At 47.3% G+C, this 22032-nt stretch overlaps 1 pseudogene; it reads right to left on the bottom strand.

Annotated features, from left to right (window-relative positions):
* Positions 1-8653: 8653 nt before the first annotated feature.
* LOC100968661 (small ribosomal subunit protein bS16m-like) lies at positions 8654-21019 on the bottom strand (annotated as a pseudogene).
* Positions 21020-22032: the final 1013 nt, after the last annotated feature.

Genomic DNA, 22032 nt, shown 5'->3' with positions numbered 1-22032 from the left:
GCCAAGACGACAATAAACACATGCCTTCTGGCTTGGCCCATGGTGGGACGGCTGGGTTTCTCTTGTCCTTCTCAGGTCTCTGAGAGGTCCAGTGTCTCACCTGTAGCTTCTCAGAGTAGACTAAAGAGAAAGCCCACAGTTTCCATCTGCTTAAAGGTCAAGAGAGAAAAGCGGATAAAGAAAGACCCATGCAGCTGTTTTCCCTTCAGTCTCCTTGTTCCTCATTTTTTCAGCAATCAATGACGTTCTACATGTCAGGCACTGTCCTTGGTGCTGGGTGACAGTGGTGAGCAGGATGGCACAGTCCCCATAAGGAAATACAGACAGGAGACAAGAAAATAACCGAACAAGGACACAAGATCACCGTGGATAGAGGGACTGCTTTGGGCCTGGGTTCTGCTACTTCGAGTCCTCTTTGGTAGGGAGGGAGAGCAGGAGGGGAGCAGGGGATCTGCTGGCTGCTACAGCCACTGCTTTCTGTCCACCATTCAGCAAGATTCTGGGCATGATAGTCCACATTAGAGGGTTCTGGGGCGGTCCTCAATGCCACTGGGAAGCCAGCAGGGAGCTGACCCAGAAACATGCCCAAGACATCTGCTGGGAATCAAGGAGGAGCATCTGAGCTGTGAGGTGTTCCCATATCAGGGCCCCAAAGAGCAGCAGCCCCACCATGGGCCAAGCCCAGAAGGCATGTGCTTATCATCGTCTTATCCCACGGCACTGCTGACCAGTGACCTGCACTTGATGGCAATGATGCGCTCTTCTCTGGGACCTGAGAGTGAGCAGCATGGAAGTCAAGCAGGGCCTAAAGGAGCAGAGAGCCAGGGGGAGGCATGCACTCTTGCTCCAGGGCTCGTCCTTGCCGCTGAGCTGCCTCCCCTCTCTGAGTGTCTGTTTCCAAGCTGGAAAATGACAGAATGCAGGGAGATGAGCTCTTGAGTCTCTGACCCCTGGACTCCAGCATGTGCTTCTTCCTCACTTGGTCAACCAGCCTTTATCTGCTGCTTGTTGTGTCCCCAGCCCTACACCCATAACCCAAAATCCATGCTTTCTATTCCCTTTTCCTCCTTGGCAACTGTCAAATTGAGGCACACACGGGGCCACTTGTTCTGCCCATGGGCAGGGCCATCTGGTTCTGCATGGAGATGCCTATGGACAGACCTGCATTCATATACATTGCTTTAAATTATCACAAAAATTGAGTTTGGATAAGAACTTGACAGGGGAGGTGTGTTTTCCTACTGGAAAAACAAGCATAGCAACTGCCCAAAGTGATCCTACGGAAGTCATGCAGGACCAGAGGTTGAACAGGCCCTAACAGGTCAGTTGAGAAGCTTCCAGCTGTGGTCAGCAGTGTAATGGGCCACTGTCAGGCCTTGGGAGCCTCAGCAGTGTGGAGCCTCAGCCCAGCTGGCTCTTGGCACAGCTCACCCAGGCCAGCAAGGCTGGAGAAGCGGCCTTCAGCCCTGAGCAGCTCACCTTCTTCCAGCTGAGGGGTGCTTGAGATGAAGTTGAAAGTTTGCTGAGGATTCAAGTTAATTCACCAGTGTAGCAATCTGGTGATTACAAAAAAGTATGAAAAAGACAAGGTGCCCAATTGAAAAAAAAATAGGCAAAGACATTTCCAGAAGCCATGCCAATGTCCAAGGAGCCTATGAAGAGATACTTCACCTCTCTGATCATCAAAAGAAAAGCAGGTGAAAATGAGATGTCATTTTTTATCCACCAGACTGAGAAGAAGGTGAGATATTGCCAAAGCTGGGCTTGGCAAGGCTGCAGGGAAGAGGCCTCCTCCAGCCCTGTTGATGGGCATGTAAAATAGTAAACTTTCTGGAGACCAGCTTGGCAATATGGGCACAGCGATTAATCGTCTAGAAAATTTTTCCTGACAACATAATCAAACACATTCACTATAGGCATATACAAGACAGTTTACTGAAGTCAGACAATGGCCAAAAAAAAAAAAAAAAAAAAAAGAGTTAAACCTCCAACAAGAAGAAACTTGAGCAACTAAATTATGGGACATCGCTGAAATGCAAGGCAGTCATTTAAAATGCTGATAGAATGCTACAGTTTTTATTTTTTAACTCACAAAGATGACTCTATCGTATTATTGTGCAGAAAAAAAACAGCAAGTTACAGAACAGCACAGGACAATGTTCCCACTTGTGTGAAATTTCTCATACAATGGGGTGTATGTGTGCTGTGCACAGTTAGACACCAAAGAAGAGGCATCCAGAATGTTACCCCTATGTGGAGAGAACTGGAGGGATTTTAATTTTTATCTTTATGCTTTCCTGTGTGCTTTGAATTCTTTACAGTGATCATGTACCATTTTTATAATCAAAAAAAGTACAATGAAAACAGTTTTCATTTTAAGAAGAAAAGAGCAATTTAATGAGGCACAAAGAATGCCAGCACTCTAAAGACCTGGCCATGCCTGGATGGATAGAGATAAATCTGTCTCACGCCCTGGAGACAAGGGCTCACAAGGCCGTCCCTGCCCTGCCTGCAGGTGCTGCTTCACACCTCCCTGGGGCTGTACCCATCACCCACTCAATCCCTTACTCCCTTAAAAATGTGCCAAGGAGCAGGCCTCCTTGCTCTAGCCCAGGCCCCTCCTTAAGGATCCCGGTGCTCAGAGGGACACCTGCATGGGGCTGGGGTCTGTAGAGTGGAAGACAAATGGGAAAGGACCACCATGGGGTGCAGGGCAGAGTAGGCAGCAAGAAACCCCTCGAGGCCAAGACTTCTGGAGCCAGACACACTGGCATGTATCAGTAAGTAAGGAATTCCACCTCCCCTCTGTCAAGTCAGAGGTGATGACACCCACCATGAGAAGCTCTCCCAAGGACCCCCTGAGCTGACGCACATGAAGGCTATCACACCTGGACCAGGACCCCGGCTTTAGTGCGGGAGCCGACTATTAGCAGGAATCCTTTATTAGGAGTGTGGTTCCTGTCCTCCGAGGACATCAGAATGTGAGCTGGAGGTGAACGTGAAGTACAGAAATGGTGACTTGGGTACTGATGACCACAAAGCTGTTTTCAAACATATGAAAGGAAGGGGCAGAGAGGACGCCTTTTCCAACTCCAGACCAAGAAGCGGTCCCAAGACCCAAGATGGATGCTGGAAGGTTAATGCTGGGAGTCTAGCATTTCCTTCAACCTTGCCCACAAAAGAGTGTTTCAAAGGGAGATGGATTCAGACACATCTCATGTTTACTGAGCGCCTACCATGCACCACATGCTTCCACGCCCATTTACTCAGGCCTCACAACCAGCTGTGATAAGAGAATCACTAGCCCTCCTTTCAGATGAGGAAACGGGGGCTCACAGAGCTCAGCCATTGTCAAAGTCCCACTGGCAGAAAGTGTCAGGGCCAAGCGCCCCACCCAGACACTAGGTTCCTGAGTCCTGAAAGCAGAGGCTAGAAAACTGTCCCCAACTCCCAGACCTCCCACCCAAGAACCATTCAGAATATCCATTAAACACCAAAGGCACAGATGTGTCCATACCCAGGGTGAGTTTGGGGCATTTTTCATCTCTGGGACTCAAATTTGGATTAATCACATTACCAGCAGCTTCCAGCATCACCATCAAGCGCCACCACACAGAGCACCTTGTCTTTCCAAAGTGCCTTTGGCGTTTAGACGCCCCAAGGTGCATCCACAGGACATGTTCACACAGCCTGTCTTGCTCATTAGGAGGGGAGGGAAGCCAAACGCCTCAAACTTCTTTTTCTGGGCCTCGCCCCAGCAATGTGTAGGGTGAAGGGAGAACCATCAGGTGTCTGTTTGCTCAGAGTGCCAGGCCGGATGCCAGCAGTTCAGTGCACCCTGGAAACTTAGGGGCCCTTTCACACTTTGCAAACCTTCACACCTTCCAATGGCTACGACAGTTCACATCTTGCTGGAAAAACAGGGAGAAAAGGAACACGATGCTGAAGCCAGTAATGTGCTTCCAGGCCCGGCTTAAATGCCATGCCTCTCACGACACCCACCCAAGAGAACCTTCTCTCCTCCAAGCATATTAACGGCCCTGTCTCTTTAATAACAGCAAATGTTGGTCAGCTTCTTACCAGGTGCCAGGCCCTTCCTAGCTCCCTGAATCCCAACGTCAAGGCTGTGTGGGAAGTACTGTTCTTATGCCCATCTTACAAATGAGGAAACCAAGGCCAGGTGGTTCATTTCTGCTCTAACCACACCCAACCCAAGGGCTGCTGGCTCTGGTCCAACGTCCATCAGGAATCCTGAAGTCTGCATATGGTCTGAGTCTAGTTAATAGGATAAATGGTATAAATGTCCTTCAACAGGTGGATAGGTAAGCCCCCCATGGAGTTCTAGTCAGCCAGAAGGAGGAACGAGCATGGGATGCACCAATAACATACAGGAATCTCAGGGACTTTGTGCTGAGTGAAATGAAAAAGGCCAATCCTGCACATTGTGTGAGTCAATGTATAGCATTCTCCAAATGACGAAATTACAGAGGTGGAGAACCAATGAGTGCTGGCCAGAGGTTAGGGAGGTGGGCTACGACCATGAAGGGACCACACAGGCAGCAACTTCACGGGGCTACACAGTTCTGTGTTGTTTGTTTGTTTGTCTGTTTGAGCCAGAGACTCACTCTGTCACCCAGGCTGGAGTGCAGTGGCGTGATCTTGGCTCACTGCAACTTCTGCCTCCCGGATTCAAGCAATTCTCCTGCCTCAGCCTCCTGAGTAGCTGGGATTACAGGCGCCCGCCACCACATTCTGCTAATTTTTATATTTTTAGTAGAGGGTTTCATCATGTTGGCCAGGCTGGTCTCAAACTCCTAACCTCAGGTGATCCACCCGCCTCAGCCTCCCAAAGTGCTGGGATTATAGGCGTGAGCCACCACACCAGGCCCAGTTCTGTGTCTTGTTAGCGTTGGGGGTTCCATGCATCTACACAGGTGATAAAACGGCACAGAACTAGATACACACACACAACACACACATACACACATGCACATGCACACACATACATACACAACATACACACACACAAATGCATGCAAAAACTGATGACAGCTGAATAAGGCACTGTGCTTCCATAAGGTGCTATCAGTAGAAGAGAGGTGAAGGATCCACGGGAAAACTCTGCACCACGTTTGTAACTTCTTGTGAGTCTAAAATTATTTCAAAATAGGCCAGGCACGGTGGCTCATGCCTATAATCCCAGCACTTTGGGAGGCCAAGGCTGGCGGATCACCTGAGGTCAGGAGTTCGAGACTAGCCTGGCCAACAACGGGTGAAACCCCGTCTCTACCAAAAATACAAAAATTAGCCGGGTGTGGTGGTGGGTGCCTATAATACCAGCTACTCAGGAGGCTGAGGCAGGAGAATAGCTTGAACCCGGGAGGTGGAGGTTGCAGTGAGCCAAGATTGCACCACTGCACTCCAGCCTGGGGGACAGAGCGAGACTCCATCTCAAATAAATAAATAAATAATTTCAAAATAAAAAGTGTTTTAAAGTACATCCATTTCTTACCACTTCCCCGGCCTGAGCCACCACCACCTCTGACCTGGTCACACTGCCTCTGCCATCCCCAGGCCCCCAACAAGTGGCTACCATCTCATGGAGAATAAAGGCCAGGTGCATCCCCCTAGCTGGCAAGGGCCAACGTGGTCTGCCCACCAGCCAGCTCACACTGCGGCTCTGTCTCAGCCCCTCCTCTCTGCCACGCTGCCTCCTGGACCATCCTCCATCTGGGCACTGTCCCCCAGGTCTCCTGTGGCCACCTCCTCCTATTCCTTCAGGGCTCAATTCAGATGCTACCTCTTCAGAGAGGCCTTCCCTGGCCAGTCATCTAGGGGTCCCTTCTAGGAATGACTGGGGAGGGACAGCAGGGAAGACAGATGGAAGAGGAAGTGTTCCATACCCTTGCAGGGACAGGAGTATGCACGCTGGCCACTGCTCATCAAAGTAAACACTTGGTCTGTACATTTTACCATATGTAATTATACCTGATTTTTTAAAAAACACCTAATTAGTATCCCTCCTCACTGTGACTATTGCATTACCCTATTTATTTTCTTTGTGGCATTTGTCACAATCTGTGATCATCTTTTCATTTATGTGCTTACATAAATGAAAATTTACATAAATGTCTGTTTCTGGATGCAGACCACACCTCACATGTGTAGGCACGCACATGTGCTGCACACGCACGGTTGCAAACGCCTCACACTGGGCCACGGCCCCCAGGATAGGCAGCCCAGCATCCAGCCAGTGCCAGGCTGGCTACAGCGAAGGAGTGTCTCCCAGGCTTGGCACACCATGTGGGCACTGCCCTGAGAGCTCACCAGGGAAGAGTGGAAGACTCCACTCTGCATCCTCTCCAAAGTCCTCCTCTTTTGTCTAGGCCAGAAAAGTTCAGCCCAAATTCAGAAAAGTTCCCCAGGCAGGCATACTTGCTCATTTGAGAAATGCTTCCTGGGGGTGGAGGGTGCTACAGGAACCAAAACAACCCAGGCCCTGCCCTTGAAGCTCCTCCATTCCAGAAGGAGTCACAGGCAGGAAACACATAAATATCTCACAGGCAAGGTGGCAAAACCATCATGCTGGAAAATAAAGTAGGAGACCTTTGAGTAGAGATCAAATAAAGTAGGAGTGAGCCCGTCGGAGGGAAACCAGTCATGGAAATCGAGGAAAGCACGTGTCAACCATCTGGGCTGAAACACGCATTTGTGGCAATGGAGGAAGAGCAGGGAGCCCCGTGGGGCTGGCTGGGAACAGGAAGGTGCAGGCCCTCGAGGCCACGGGAAGGACGTGGGACTTTACCCCAAGTGAGAGGGAGGCCATAGGAAGATCTGACCAGAGAGCAGCATGACCTGACTGAGGTTTTCACAGGATCCCACGGATTGCCTGGCAAAGAAAAGCCTCTAGGGTGAGATGACAGGGCCGGGGAGCCATGAGAAGTGGATGGTCTATGATCAGGGGAAATGGAATGGTGACGTGGACTCAAGAGACAGTGATGGAGGTGGGAGAAATGGCCAGATTCAGACTATGCTTCAAAGGCAGGCCCAAGGGGACTTGCTGGTGGATTAGATGTAAGGTGTGAGACAGAGAAAGGATCAAGGATCCTCCGAGAGTTTTGCCCGGGGCCCAAGGAAGAATGGAGTTGAAATTTACCCAAGAAGCAAACCTCCTGGGATGAACCCCTTCAGACGAGAAGTCATGAGGTAGGTAGGGGCAGTGGGGCAGTAAGGGGACCAGTTGGGTGGGGCAGCAACCCAGGCAGAAATATAAACATGGAGCCCATCGGCATTCCAACAGGCGCTCAAAGCCACACTCTCCACCACTTACCCAGGAAAGAGGGAGGAACGGGTCCTGCAGCCCAACACCCAGAGCTCAGAAGAGAAGCCACAAAGACGACGGAGCCAGAGTGGCCCATGAGCTTCACAGAGAATCAAGAGTTTGTCCTAGAGGATAAGCAAGAAAGTCTTTCCAGAAAAGGAGAGTGACCAAGCATGTGCAAGGTGGCTGATGCGGACAGCAAGCGGAGAGGAGAGACTATGAGTGCGCGGCCTCAGGCCATGCATGCATATGGAAAGGGGGGGCCATGGAAGCTGAATTTCAGTGCGTTTGAATGAAAATGGAGGACAGCTGGAGATGGGAGCAGGCAACTCTTAGAGGAGACAAAGGGAAGCAGGAAAATAGGGTGTGGCTGGAGGAGAGTATAGAATCAAGATCAGAGAGCTCTTTCTAAAAGGATAGAAACAAACTTCAGTGTGCACACCCAGTACCTGGGTATCTTGTTAAGGAACAGAGCCTCAGAGTCTGCATTTCCCACAAGCTCCCCACAGTGACACTGCTGGGACCACTTGGAGGAGCAGGGCATTTAGGGTGCACTAATCTGCAAGTCACAGAAGCCAGCACTTCTGAATGGCTGAAACAATAGGGACTTCATGTTATTTTACAATCCAAGAGTTCCTACAGCAAGTTATAAACACCTTGGAGGGTAAAGAGGAATTGACACGGGGGAGAGAGAGGGGGCTGTTCAAGAGCAAAGTGCTCTGGCACACGTGGGGAAGGTGGCCTAGGATAGAACACAGGCTGCTTAAGAAATGGCATTTCCTAAAGAAATCTGATACTTCCAGCATGGGTAATGATTAAAAGTAACTTCTAACCAAGTGTGTTCTGCCAGCCGGGGACGTTTGCATAAGGGACACTCAATAACTCTTTGTTGATGGATTGATTTCCAAGTGTGGCTCCTGCTGAACTCAAACACACCAAGGGTCGTTTATAATTGGAAGCATCTCGTTGCACCCACCTGGTGGGCCCAAGTCCTTCAGAACAGTTTGCTCTCAATCCTGCTCTCACGCCAGCCAGCCCAGCCTCCATTTAAATTATCACTTCAAAATTGGTGAGGCCTGAATTAATGAGATTTTACTGTAGTCACGGCTTTAGATTAAAATCGATGTGGTACCCAAACACGAGTCAATGAAAAATGGTTGGGTAAAGCAGAAACTAATAAACAACTCTCTCATAATTTTATTTAAGAGACCAGCTAGGCCCTCCACCTTCCTCCCTGGGCTTTTCCCCAATTCCTTGACACAGCTGAGATTTCAAAATCTGCATAGCTAACACCTCCTACTCTGTCTCGAGAAAAAATTGAACCCAGTATTGTCAAAACCCAAGTCCTCCTCCACAGAACACGTTGGACAAAAAGTAAACCCATTGGCAGAGCTTCTCAGACGTCAGTATGCACACGAAGTGCCTGGGGATCTCACTAAGGAACAGAGGGTGATGCTGCGGGGGGGTGGGGAGAGCCTCAGAGTCTGCATTTCCCACAAGCTCCCCATGCTGATGATGCTGGGGCCACTTGGAGGAGCAGGGCATTTAGGGTGAACTGATCTGCAAGTCACAGAAGCCAGCACTTCTGAATGGTTGAAACAATAAGGACTTTGTATTATTTCACGTATCAAGAAGTTCTACAGCAGGGTGAGGCCAGGGATGGCGAGTGCGCAAGAGCCACAGCTCCTAGCAGTGACCCACGTCCTTTCTATTAATATCTCCCTGATCTTGCATCCCCAGTGTGCAAGCTCTGTCCCCAGGCTGTCACATTCACAAGATGGTTCACGTAGTCACAGGCATCACATCTAGTCCTAATAACGTCCAGCCAAAGAAAAGAGACATCTCTCTTCTTTGAGCCTCTTTTTAAGGGAATTTTTTTCAGAAGGCCCCAGCAGGCATTATCTTTGCCTCACTGGCCAGGCCTAAAATACTTGCTCGCTCTAGACTGAGCCCTGGTCTAAGGAATGTGACAGCCAGAAATGATCGCCTCCAATCAGACTTGACCCCGTGCACGGGGATGGGATCCTCATCCTGAACACACTCCCAGCGTGGAGGAGGGTGGACGGGTGGACACCAAAACCAACTAGAGGTTCCACCAGCAAAGATGAGGAGTGGCGGGCTGCCAAGCCCACTGCGATAAGAGCCATTTTATTCCACACTGAGCCTCTCGAAGGGGCCAGCCCCTTACACGAGAGAGATCTGAGGTTCAGAGAGGTGACCTGACAAGCACCGCTGTTTTCTGACCACAAGCTCACTGTTCCCTTGCGTGACCTCCTCCTTGTTGGGGTGGTGAGCCCAGCAACAGACAGCAACGATCCTGGACATGCTGTACCCACGGAGGCGTCTGGCCCCACTGCACAGGCTGCTTAGGTGCATCTGTAATCCCCCAACCCGGGGTTTAGAGTCAACAGAAGCCAGATCAACAGCTAATCATGCTTGTGAAGCCCAAATGATTTCAGAACTTGGATTGCTAACCCTGAGACAGATGGTGAATCAGGTACACAAAAACAAACCCTATGTGGCACTGAGGGATGTTGCCAAGGGACAAAAGAGGTGACAGTTTTATTCAAAATCAGACTCTGTACCCAGCTGTGCTTCCAGCCAGCCTATGGTAATATGAGACCACCAACACAGCCATGATTTTTCTTTGGCAATGAGGCCTGAGGAATGACCCTAGAGGCTAGAGTTATAGAACACAAACAGGCAGCCCAGTGTCCTCCTCCCGTTCAGAACCGAGGGAAAAGAAACGGCCACAGGAAGAGTTTATTTTTCCTGAGCTGCTGGAGGATCACCTGACATTGCCACCAACACAGATTACTTTGCCTAGGAGTCCACCCCACCTTGTCCCCGCACCTGAACCAACAACCCTGACCTTCACGGGGAATGGTAAAGGTTCTCCTGGCAGGAGGAAGACCTGTATTGCCTGCTCCGTGTGCCCTGGCTAAGCTAGTTTGAAGTCAAAACTTTAATATCCTTTCAACTGTCACTGACTTCAAATATGCTTCAGAGAGCTTCTTAATCTGGTTTATGTTCTGTGGATGAGATGCCTGATTGGAGCCCAGAAATGCTGCTGTAAAGCAAATGCCCCGATTAGAGACACTCCTCAGAAAGCAAGATCCCTTAGCAGCTGTGTGGCTGGGCTGGGAAGACCACCATGCTCCTGGGAATTAACGGGTAGCCCACTCCCCTCACCTGCACTGACCCTGTCATCGAGTCACCTCCACATCGCTCTCCTTGAGCTTTCTTCCTCCTTGCCCTGCTTGTCAAATACAGACAGGGCTGCTGATTTTATCTACACCCCTACCTTTCCCCATTTGGGGGTCCCCAATAACCCCCGGCGCTGCTGTCTGCTGGCTCCTCTTTCCTACGGGGTGGTGGCCTCCTTAGACTTCTGGGTCAACCCCTACCTCATCACAGCAGGCCATGCACAGAGACTCCACAGAAACAAAGGCTTGGAAAAAGTCCTCCACCCCCGACGGAACTTCTTAGCTGGGGTTGTTTTGGTGAGACAGGATGTTCACATCTGAAATGTGCCTCTGAATATGCAAGTGGGTATTTGCCCATCATTTATTTGCTATGCATAAGATTTCCACGCACGGCTGACGATTTTCTCTCATAAACAGATGCCCCAAACTTCCTTTCTCTCTCTCCCTTAAACCCAACATCTGGGCCATCTACGTGGATGCGCCATTCTATGGGGGTAGCCACATGGGGGTGGGAAGGAGATGCAGTCGAGAGAGCTGAGCTTTAGCCCTAGAACGGCCGGAAACTTCCCAGGGACTTTGGGCAGATCGTCAAACCTCCCCGGGGTTCAATTTCCTCCCTGACAAAGTGAGAAAAAAAAAAAAAATGAAGCTAGTGTTGCCCCTCCTGCCTGACCAGCCAAGCTGTAGGGAAGAGGAAATAGAAAATGCAATGGCTTTGAAAATTAGAAACTGTGACATCCAATTGTATGATACAGAAAATGACACAGGGCATCTGAAAATGGACCACCAAGCCTCCCGAGGGAGATTCTGGATCCAGTTGGGCCTCCTTGGTATTACTTCAATGAGTCTGAAGAGTAGAGGCAGAGTGACATGATCATAGTAGAAAGAATAACACGCAATTTATTGCAAGCTCATTGCAGGTTAGACACTGTGTAAGTGCTTCTCATGCATTAGTTCACTGAGTTCTCACCACCCTCTGAGGCTGACATTAGTGAGATCCTCATCTTACAGAAAGAGTTTACAAGGTCAGCTGGTTTGCAGAATGTCACACAGCTAGTAAATGGTGTCACTAGGACTTGTACTCAGGTCTGTCTGACTCCGGGCCCTGAATGCTTACCCACTAGACTAGACTAAAATCCTAATGGCACATTAGACTGACTGCGAGCAGCCCTCTTCCCTCTCAGGACCTCAGCTTCCCTCCCAGCTGATGGAGAGGATGAGTAAGAGACTCGATGCTGTTCAGACCCCTTCCAGCTTGAGCAAACTCTCATTCTTGGAATGAAGCTTGGCTGAGAGCAAATTGTGAACTCTTGAAGGAAGCACTTAGTGACAGTGCCGCATGCTGCTCCCTGGCTGTGAGACTTTTCTCCTGCTGTGGAGATGGGCCATGAAAAGAGAAGGGCTTCCTGTTGTTCACTTTATAGCTCCCCATTCAGGCAGTGCTTCTTCTAACAGACCCTCAAACTGCATGGAGGCAAGTTGTTGTTTTGCTGGGAGAAGGGAAGCTTCTTTAGGCTAATTTCCCCCTCCTCCTGATTCTTCCTGTTCTTTGTAGTCTTTTGCTTTACCAGACTCGGATTTGCAAACCTGTTGTCAAGGCAACACTAGGTTTCTCTCTTTGCACTCTAATGTCTCAATGGGGGTATCCATGGCAACAAGAATACCTTGCGCTTTCAAAGTCAGTGACCTTCCAAAGCTTCCTGGGATGTGTGGAGTTAAATTATGTTTAGACAATTTTTTACCACAGCCACCAATTTAGTACCTAATAAGCCTAACTGATGACGTCTGTAACAGTTAGCTTTTGCTGTGTAACAAATAACCCCAGAAGTTAGTGGCTTAATCTGAAAAGTATTTATCACTGCTGTAGAGGTCAGCTGGGTGGTTCTTCTGGTCTCAGCTGGGCTTGCTCATGCTCACCTGACTGAGCTCCATCACGTGTTTGGGGGGCATCTGGCTGTAGGCTGGATCAGGAGGGACTCATCCAGGACAATCGGGCTCTCCTCCACATGGTCCCCATTCTTCACTAAGCTATACCAGGCTTTTCCACACAGAGGCAGTAGGCTGCTGAGGCAGGGACAAGGGAGGGAGAGTGTGAGCAGACAGAAGCCACAAGGGCGCTTGAGGCCTGGGCTTGGGACAAGCTCAGCATCTCTTCCACCATATTCCATTGGCCAAAGCAAGCCCCAAGCCAGGCTAGATTCAAGGGGTAAAGAAGTGGACCTCACTTCTTGATGGGGGTGGGGAGGATGGCAGAAAGGTCACATTGCAAAGAGAATGAGAGAGGAGGGATGGAGAATCGTGGCCATTTTTACAAACAATCTATCACATCATCCTTCCACATTTGTTGTGGAAATATTCAGGCACTATATACATGTGAATGGAGCCTCAACAGCCAATAAGCAATCTTAGCAGAGATGACATGGAACCCTCAGAATTCTCAAACCTCTCCCTGCTCCTTCTGGAAAGCGCTCTTCCTCCTCGGGATGACGCAGATGTGAGCTGTAGCACAGCTTCCGTCTAGGCATGTTGGTCAGTCCACCTGAACCTCACAGATTGAGAATACCACGGGTCCCCAGGGGAAAAGAGAGATGCTGTCACCAGAAAAAGGGACACTGAGTGCTAGACATCCAAAAACAACAGATGACTCTGTAGTCCTCCCCCAGCCACCACTCGCCGAGAAGCAAAAATCCACAGTGCATCAGCAGTCACTTCTTTAGCATGAGGAATAGAGTGATTTCTTACCAGGTAAAACCTCTTCCAACTGTGAACCCCTGGAAAATTTCAGGATTTGATCAAAACTATTTCTAAAAACAAAACCTGGAACTTTCAGCTGTCCTGATCCTAGACCAGGAAAGCAGGAGCAGCTTTCCACTTTGCTGCAGGAGCCTGCTTCTTTCCTGAGGCTGGTGAAGGAGGCTGTGCTCCGGAATGGTGAAAGGTGGAGGGTCACGGCCCCTGGGGAATTACCACAGTGACAGTAAAAACCACAATGACCCTCAAATGTGTCCTAACCACATGCCAGGAGCTGCTCTCACTTAACCAAGGTTCACTTCCTGTTAGCCAAGATCTTTTTGGTAGTGACAGAAACTCAACCCAGACTGGCTTGTTTGTTGTCAAGAGGAATTTAGGAACTTGAGGAAGTGAGGTCGGGCTTAAATAGTTCGTTCAAACGTGGCCAGATCAGGATTTCAGTGACGTCGGCACCTACATCTCCCTTGGACCCTCTGATCAGCAGCAATATTGTTCCAAATACCACTTCATTCGTAGGATGTCTTGGTCCCTCACAGAGACCCCAGCATCTACAATTTTATCCAGTATCTAGTGGGCTCTTGGAAAACAAACTAGGGAATGGATGACTGTGAAAAAGAAATGTCTTGTGCATAACAGCTTCTTGGACAACATGACATTTCCACTTGGGAACTTGAAAACCATTCTATATGCACTTGGCTCCAGCAGGAAAAGACCCAGGAAGGACTGAGCCAGAGCCTGAGGTATCTCCTCCCTAGCATTTCCCTCGGAAGCAAGGAGAAGGTTGACCCACTTGTCAGAGGAGGATCCGTCTGCTCCTTTACCGATCTGCACCCTGTCACCCATCATCCCTCTTTTTGCTCTCCGTGCATCAGCTAAGTAAGTTATTCTCCACCATTTGGCCTTCAAAGAGCAGAAGCACAAGTGTTTCAGAACAAGCCATGCAATCCACTACGAACGCTTCCATCTCTAGGTGCTGTGGCTCCCTCTAATCCCCCGGTGATTCATCCGCTTTAAAATTCCCGCTTTCCTCCCACTTCTTGAAATGTAAGGAGCACCATGTCACCACATAATCAATTCCCTAATCCCTAGTTTGAAAACTTATTTTTTAAAGGTGGTTGTTTTAAACAGAAGCAAAAAAAGAATATCACAGTGTGAAGCCATGCCAGGCCATGGAGGGAAAAAGCAACAGATGGAGATGATGGATGAGACTTTCTGCATGCTTTTTTAAAATGAGTTTTTAAGGTAACTTGCAAAATGCATCCAGGGGCAGTGATGATTAATTTATGTATGTAATCTCACTCATGTGTGACAAACAGCAGTTAGAAATCACCCAGAATAACCCGTACACAGCTTCCCTTGTTATCCAAGACTTAATAAGAGAAATCCTTGTCTGATCATTATTAGTGAAGCAGCTTTTTATGAAATATACTTCAGATCAGCAGCAAATTCAATGGCTGCAAAGTCAACAGGAAAGCAACATGTCAAAATGGATTCGTCGCCTGCACTTTTAGTGCTTTCAGATCATTTTCTAATTCACCAGTGTGCTGATTTTCCATGACAATGCTCCGTGTTTGTCCACATTTAATATGAAGAAATTGAACCGATAAAAGAAAAGGAGGCTCGGACACCTTGTAGGTCAGGGAGTGTGTTATTGGCTATTTCAGTAAATAATTGCTTTTAATCTAGTTTAAAGCTCTGTAGCCCCACGGGCTTCGTTGGCTTCTTCTTGTTTGTTCTGTGATAAAGGTACACTTCACATCTTATAACACATTCGTGAAATGTCCACATTTGGGAATTAAATCACGGTTGTAGCACAGTCAAGATATTTACTTTCCAAGCTGAAGCTCCCCCAGGATGGGGACCTGCGTTGTCCCTGGCCACATCCCCAACACTGTGTTTCCAACAGAGCAGGTTGCAGCCAATAACTGCTGAATCAGTGAAATCTCCCCTAAAAGGCTCCTTCAGTGTTTTAATGATGAGTCCTTGGATTGATAAATTTGTGTAATCCCGAATTCTCCACACTGAGCTTTCCTGAAGTATCCCTGAGAGGGGGAAGCCATTTTCTCAGATCATGGGGAGAAAGCTAGGGTCGGGCTAGAAGACCAACCCTCAGCACATCAAAGAGGAGTGGCCATTTGGTTAACTTCTTCAGGTGTCTGAACACGTCATCCGAATGTAATATATTTGGATAACTATTGAAAGGTACCTCTTGTGGAGACAGGGCCAGGATAGTGGTAGGGTGGGTAGGAACTGCTCCACCTGCTCCTCTCATCAGCCACATCACAGGCATTTCTGTGTGTGCTGTTTTCTCATTTTACTCAATGTTCTCTCCACTGAATAGGGATCCAAAATCCCACACTTGGCAATGTAATGATTTTGAAAAAGCCTTTCCTCCAATTTTCCTTTCATCTATCACTGCTATCTTCCCCAACAAAGAGAGTTGGCAATTCAGCCTCAAGAAGACGCGATGTCATTGTTCTCTAGTTGGAACAGGAAGCCTCTCGCCGGTTCCCCAGAGTTGCCATGAGGACACTCTCCATGCAAATTTCATCTGGACATCAACTCAGAAATTTTTGTGCCACGTTGAAGCACAATATCCGCTGAGGATATTAAGGAAGAAAAAATAATCTCTTGATGGAACATAGAAATGAAACCTAAATGTGGCCCCGAGCTCTGAGTGCTTATGGGCATTTATCAGCAGGTTCAAGGGTGACAGTGCCTCAGGTGCAGAAGCTGTGCCATGCATTCAGAACCCTTAGTTTCATCTGAAGCTGCACACCTTAAATTCCCAGCCTTTCTTACAAAAAGTGAGGGGCAGGAACTTGGAGAGGGAAAGAGCTTTTGAGTATCTGTCCCAGTAACAAAAGATTTCGGCTCCCTTCAGGTAGCCACATCCCCTCCAAAAACAGCTCAAAACATAACTTCTGCAATACAGGAATGGAAGTCATTCCATTTACAGACCCACAGAGTCAAGAAACAAGGGCCTCCTTGGAACATGAGAGCCAGTCCTTTGGTACAGACTCTCCAGGACATCTTGGCCATCTATTAGGCAGAATTTGAAACCTGCCACTCGGCAGGGTGGGCCTGGGAAGACCCACACACACACACCCAGTCAGGGCAGCATCTGCTTCCACAGGGTGCCCAAGCCCACTTCCACTTCTTCCCACAAGTAAATTAGCTTAAAAGATTGAAGGTACATTATCTCTACTCCTAACCACAAAGACTTGGGGTTTTATGGGTTGTCAAGGCAACAATAGCAGTTTTCTCTCTGACTCTTTAATCCCGAGATTTATGTTTCCATAGTTACAAGAAATCCCTAGTTCTTCAAGGTAACATAAACTGGTCTCCCAAAACTTTCAGGGATGAGATTGTGGCCACTGGCCAAAAACCACATACACAGGCATTGAAGACCCCTGTGCCGACCTGCTCACCATTACCCTGGAGCTGGGTTTCTGCACCCCTTCCTGTTCTTGAGGTCTCATTTGTAGTTAGGAGTGGTTCCTTTAGTTAGTTAGGCCACTCCAGGAATTTGCAAAGTTAGGAAGTTAGAATGGACCCAGGAACTGGAGCTCCCTCAAACCATCAGGCTGAATTTGTTAGAACCACTGCTGCCAAAGCCACCACAAAGAACTCTGCCAAGCCAAAGTCACCCCTTAGGGGCTGGACACAGCAATGACACAGGGTCAGGGCCCTTGGAGAAATGGAACCATCTGGAGCCCCCGGAGATGACATTCCTGGGACTTCCACTCCCAACCAGCCCCAAGCTCTGTAACATCAATTTCTACAATCCAGGAATTCATTTTTTTCTCAGAATTAACTCACACAGACCTAACCTTCCAGACATTCGTACAACTGGGCTCACAGAATTTTGTTTAGGCCAATAGGTTAATACATCATTTCTCTATAACTTGTAAGGACTTGTCGGCCTTTCCTGAGATTTTACTAGGTCAGGAGCATTCTAGCAAATAGTTCAAGATTGTTGCTCTAGAGCAGTAGAAACAAAATCATGTGTATGTGTGTACATATGTATGTGTGTACATGAGTACATGTATGGTATGTATGTGTGTACATGTATGTGAGTACATGCATGGCATGCATTGTACCTGTGTGTGCACATGCATGTATGACATGTATGTGTGAGAGTACATGTATGGTCTGCAGATGTACATGAGTACATGCATGGTGTGTGTTTACATGTGTGTGACAGTACATGTGTGGTGAGGCTATGAGTACATGTATGGTGTGTATGTGTACATGTGTGTGAGAGTACATGTTTGGTGAGTCTGTGTGCATGTGTGTGAGAGTACATATATGTTGTGTATGTTTACATGTGTATGAAAGTACATATGTGGTGAGACTGTGTACGTGTGTGAGAGTACATGTATGGTGTATATGTGTATGTGAGAGTACATGCATAAAGACTGTACATGTGTGAGTACATGCATGGTGAGACTGTGTGTATGTGTGTGAGAGTACATGCATGGTGTGTATATGTGTACATATATGAGAGTACATGCATGGTGTGTGTGTACATGTGTGAGAGTACATGTGTGGTATGTGTACCTGTGTATGAGTACATGCATGGTGTCTGTGTGTACGTGAACACATGGAGTGAGGGGCGAGAGGGAGCTGACCCTAATGCATGAGTAATACTGACAGACAAAAAAGGAGTGGCCAAGCTGAGAACCCCAGACAGGAGCGCAGCAATGGGGGCTCACAGCCCAGTTCTGAAGCTCTTCCTTGTCATCAGTGACATCAACATCCTGAACAACAGCTGTGGCCTCCCTTTGGGATGAGAAGAAGCCACTGAGCAGGTGCTGAAGGGAACACAAAGACAGGGACCCCATCTCTGTGAGTTTTCTAGGTCTGCCATAACAAAGTTCCACAAACTGGGCAGCTGAAACAGTAGAAATGCATCATCTCATAGGCCTCCAGACCAAGGCCTCCAAAATCAGGGCATTGGCAGGGTCAGTTCCTTCTGAGGACTGTGAGGGGAGGATTCATGCCAAGCCTCACTCCATGGCTTATGGACAGCCGCCTTCCTGTTCACATGAGATTTTCCCTGTATACCTAACTGGGTCCAAATTTCCCCCCGTACATGGATGGACACCAGTCATATGGATCACAGCCCACCCTACTCCAGGATAATCTTAACTTAGCACATGTGCAGTGGTCTCATTTCCAAATAAGGGCACATTCTAAGGTACTGGGGGTTAGGGCTTGAACATATGAAGTTATGAGGCACAATGCAACCTGCAACACCAACCCTGACATTTTAGAGGAAGAGATGACACCTACTACTCATTGTCCTTGACAACAACCACTATCCCATGTCCATCTGCAGAGAAACAACCAAGGCGAAAGAATGTCTCTAACGTCACACAAGCAATAAGCAGCGGACTTGGGCGTCAAACCCAGGACTGCTGGATTTCAAAGTCCTGACCTTAGGGCACAAAAAGCCAGCTGATGGTACCAGGCTATACTGGATACATACTAGAATGACACAAGGACCAGGATCTTCCTGGAACTTCAGAGCAAGGAGATTCTTTCTGAGGAGGGCAGTCAGGGAAGGCCCTTCATTTCAGGGAGGTGGTGAGATCTGAGCCAAGTCTTAGAGCAAAGTAAACCAAACATTTTTGTGCATCAAAACCTGCAATCAAGGAATTATTAAAATGAGCCACAAATTGTCTAATTATAAAACACTATTTTAGTTTATCTTAATAATAAAATAAAATTTAATAATAAGACCTATTATGCAAATGATCACACATATACCAAAGTTGAGAAAACAATAGAACAAATCCCCACATACCTACCACCTAGCTTCAGTGATTGTTTTAATATTTTGCCACCTCATTTATCTACCCACTCTTTTCTGGATTGTTTTATAGCAAATCCAAGACAGTGTATTATTATTACTTTTTAGCACATTGAAATATCCTTTTATTGCAATTCAAATTTTTGAAAACCAGGAAATCAAATTTATTATGCTCTAGCCAAATACCTAATACTACCTAATGTTTTCTCTTTTTTTTTCTTTTTTCTTTTTTTTTTTTTTTTTTTTTTTTTTTTGAGACAGGATCTTACTCTGTCACCCAGGCCTCCTGGGCTCAAGTGTTCTTACTGGCTCAGCCCCCTGAGTACCTGGAACTACAGGCAAGCACCACCATGCTCAGCTAATTTTTTTAAATATTTTGTAGAAGTGGGGTCTTGCTGGTTGCCCAGGCTGGTCTTGAACTCTGGCTTCCAGCAATCCTTCTTCCTCAGCCTTCCAAAGTGCTGAGATTACAGGCATAAGCCACTGTCCGTATGTTTTCTTTACATTCTTTCAAGTTACTTTACTTCAAATTCTTGATGTTGAATTTTATCTCACTGACTTCAGGCTTTTAAAACACATGGAATACTTGAGACTGATGGATGGTTCTTTGAGTCAAATCAAAAAGTAGAGCTAAAGTATACTGAAGTTATTCAAATACATTCGAACTATACAGACCCCTTATAAATTACTGGCATCAAGGGAGGAAGGAAAAGATACAAGAAGTAAAATGTATCACTCACCATAGGTCATCAAAATTATTGGTATACAGTTTATCCTAACATACAGCAGCTTTCTCTACCTGCTCCATAAAATTACCAGCAAGAAAGAAAAGTACAAGAATAAGGTTCACAGCTGAATTAGCTTGGTGTCATAATTCCCTATTCCAGTATTCTCAGAAGGATCCCATCTATGATACATGCAGAAAATGCAGCCACATTTGAATGGTTCAGTCTTGATTCATTCTGAATTCCCTTAAGCCCAGCACTTTCTCATTCTTAAAAGGTAGGTTATTACAGCCAAAAAGCAATTTTCATAACAAATCTACCTTTTGTATATTTGATCATATGTGTTAAGCAAGACAATATAAATCTCCAATTACAAAATCAATAAGAAAGGTAATTGTTCTTGCGCTTGTGGGATGAACATGAAGATATGGAAGATATGAACATGAACAGTCTGGCTGGGGGCTTTGAAGCAGTAAATATTGGAAACCCCAGCAGATTGTAAAGTGTCCAAGAGACCCAGAGCCCAACTCAAAAGTCCAATCCTCCTGTAGCCACTGTCTTTCCCAAGACAAAGTCCAAAAAAGCTAATTAATACCTAGCCCCTGCCTTGTGTCACACAAGAACAAATCTCTCCCTGGGCCCTGTGCGGGCCAGGCCAGAAGAGCAAGGGTGACTCAGGACACTCCATTTATTGACCTCCGAATCTAACAAAATTAAGATCTCTGCACAGTATTTTAAGAGGACCTTGACCCTGTTCTCACTGCTATGCTCACTGAAGTCAGCTCACTTGTGTTCCTGTAGCCTCTGTATCTGTAGCCTCTGCATCTGTTTTCTGAGAAGCTAAGAGGACTTCAGGTGCCCATTTCCTTCATAGTCTCACGGCACTTGTGATCATCATAGGATGCACAGGGAAAAACCCAGCAAGACCCACTAGCTTTTCCATAGGCTTAGAGAGGTGGGCCCCACAGCCAATCCAATGATGGATCCAGTCCAGTTTGAGGACAGCAAGTTTTTCTCTATGACTGTTGGGCAATGGATCATAGGAGCCCAGCTGCTCTACAAAACGGCCATCCCTGGAACACCTGTGAGCAGCCACAATGCGGTAGAAGGGCTGGTTGGTGCAGCCACCCAGGGCAAGGCAGATCGTTAAGTGGCCCCTGTAACAGGCCTTGCAGAGGGGAGTAGTGAGGTGGACCATGGTGTGGCCAGTGCGCAGCTCCTTGGAGCATCCTGCTACCCGCATGGACAAGCTCTACAGCCTTGGCGGGGCAGAGGACTGACACAGAAGGCAGCTGCAGGTGGACACTAGGCTGCACCGCCCAGCCATCCAAGCCCGAAAGCCTCAACCAGATAGTGTATTATTTTAACCATCATTACTGTTAGATTACATCTCTATCAATTGAAGATACTTTTTACATAACCACAATGCTTCTATCACACCTAACAAAATTAGCAAGAATATCTTCTAACATCCAGGAAAAGAAACATTTTTCTAAGTGTCTCAAAAGTTTCTTTTTACAGTTAATTTCCTCAAATCAAGATACAGACACGGTACACATATTGCAGTTGATTGAATATGTCTCTTACATTTTTTTTTTTAATCTAGAGACTCTCCTTCCCCACCTTAGGTCATTTCTCCTGTAGAAAGTTTCACATTCTGAATTTAGCTGGTTGCTTCCTTGTAGTGCCATTTCACTTGTTCTCCTATTCTCCACATTTCTGAAGACTGGTAGTAAGCACTGGAGAGATTCAAGCTAGATTCAAGTTCAAGTTTCTTTAAGAATATACGTGGTGCTTCGTACTTACTATTGTATCCCATCAGGAGGTGCGTAATGTTGGAATACCTCACTTCTAATGATGCTAAGATTGATCAGTGGGTTTAAGTGCTGTTAGCCTGGTTCATCCCCCTTACATTTCCCCATTCTCTCCACTGGCTTTGTAGCTAATGGTTTCAGCAGCATCCAGGATTGTTGCCTAGATGTGTTATTTCATTAGGGATAGCAAACAGTGATAATTCTACTATTCCTTCTTCTTCCTCTTGTTTTTTGAAACAGGATCTCACTCTGTTTCACTCCAGCCAGGCTGGTCTCACTCCAAACCAGGCTGAAGTGCAGTGGTGCAATCACAGCCCACTGCAGCCTCAACCTCCTGGCCTCAGGTGATCCTCCCACGTCAGCCTCCTGAGTAGCTGGGACTACAGGTGCATGCCAC

The sequence above is a fragment of the Pan paniscus genome, chromosome 21 (assembly GCF_029289425.2).
Source record: "Pan paniscus chromosome 21, NHGRI_mPanPan1-v2.0_pri, whole genome shotgun sequence".
NCBI classification, from domain to species: domain Eukaryota; kingdom Metazoa; phylum Chordata; class Mammalia; order Primates; family Hominidae; genus Pan; species Pan paniscus.
The sequence above is the reverse complement of the archived record's forward strand: the minus strand, read 5'-3'. Positions and strand labels throughout refer to the sequence as shown.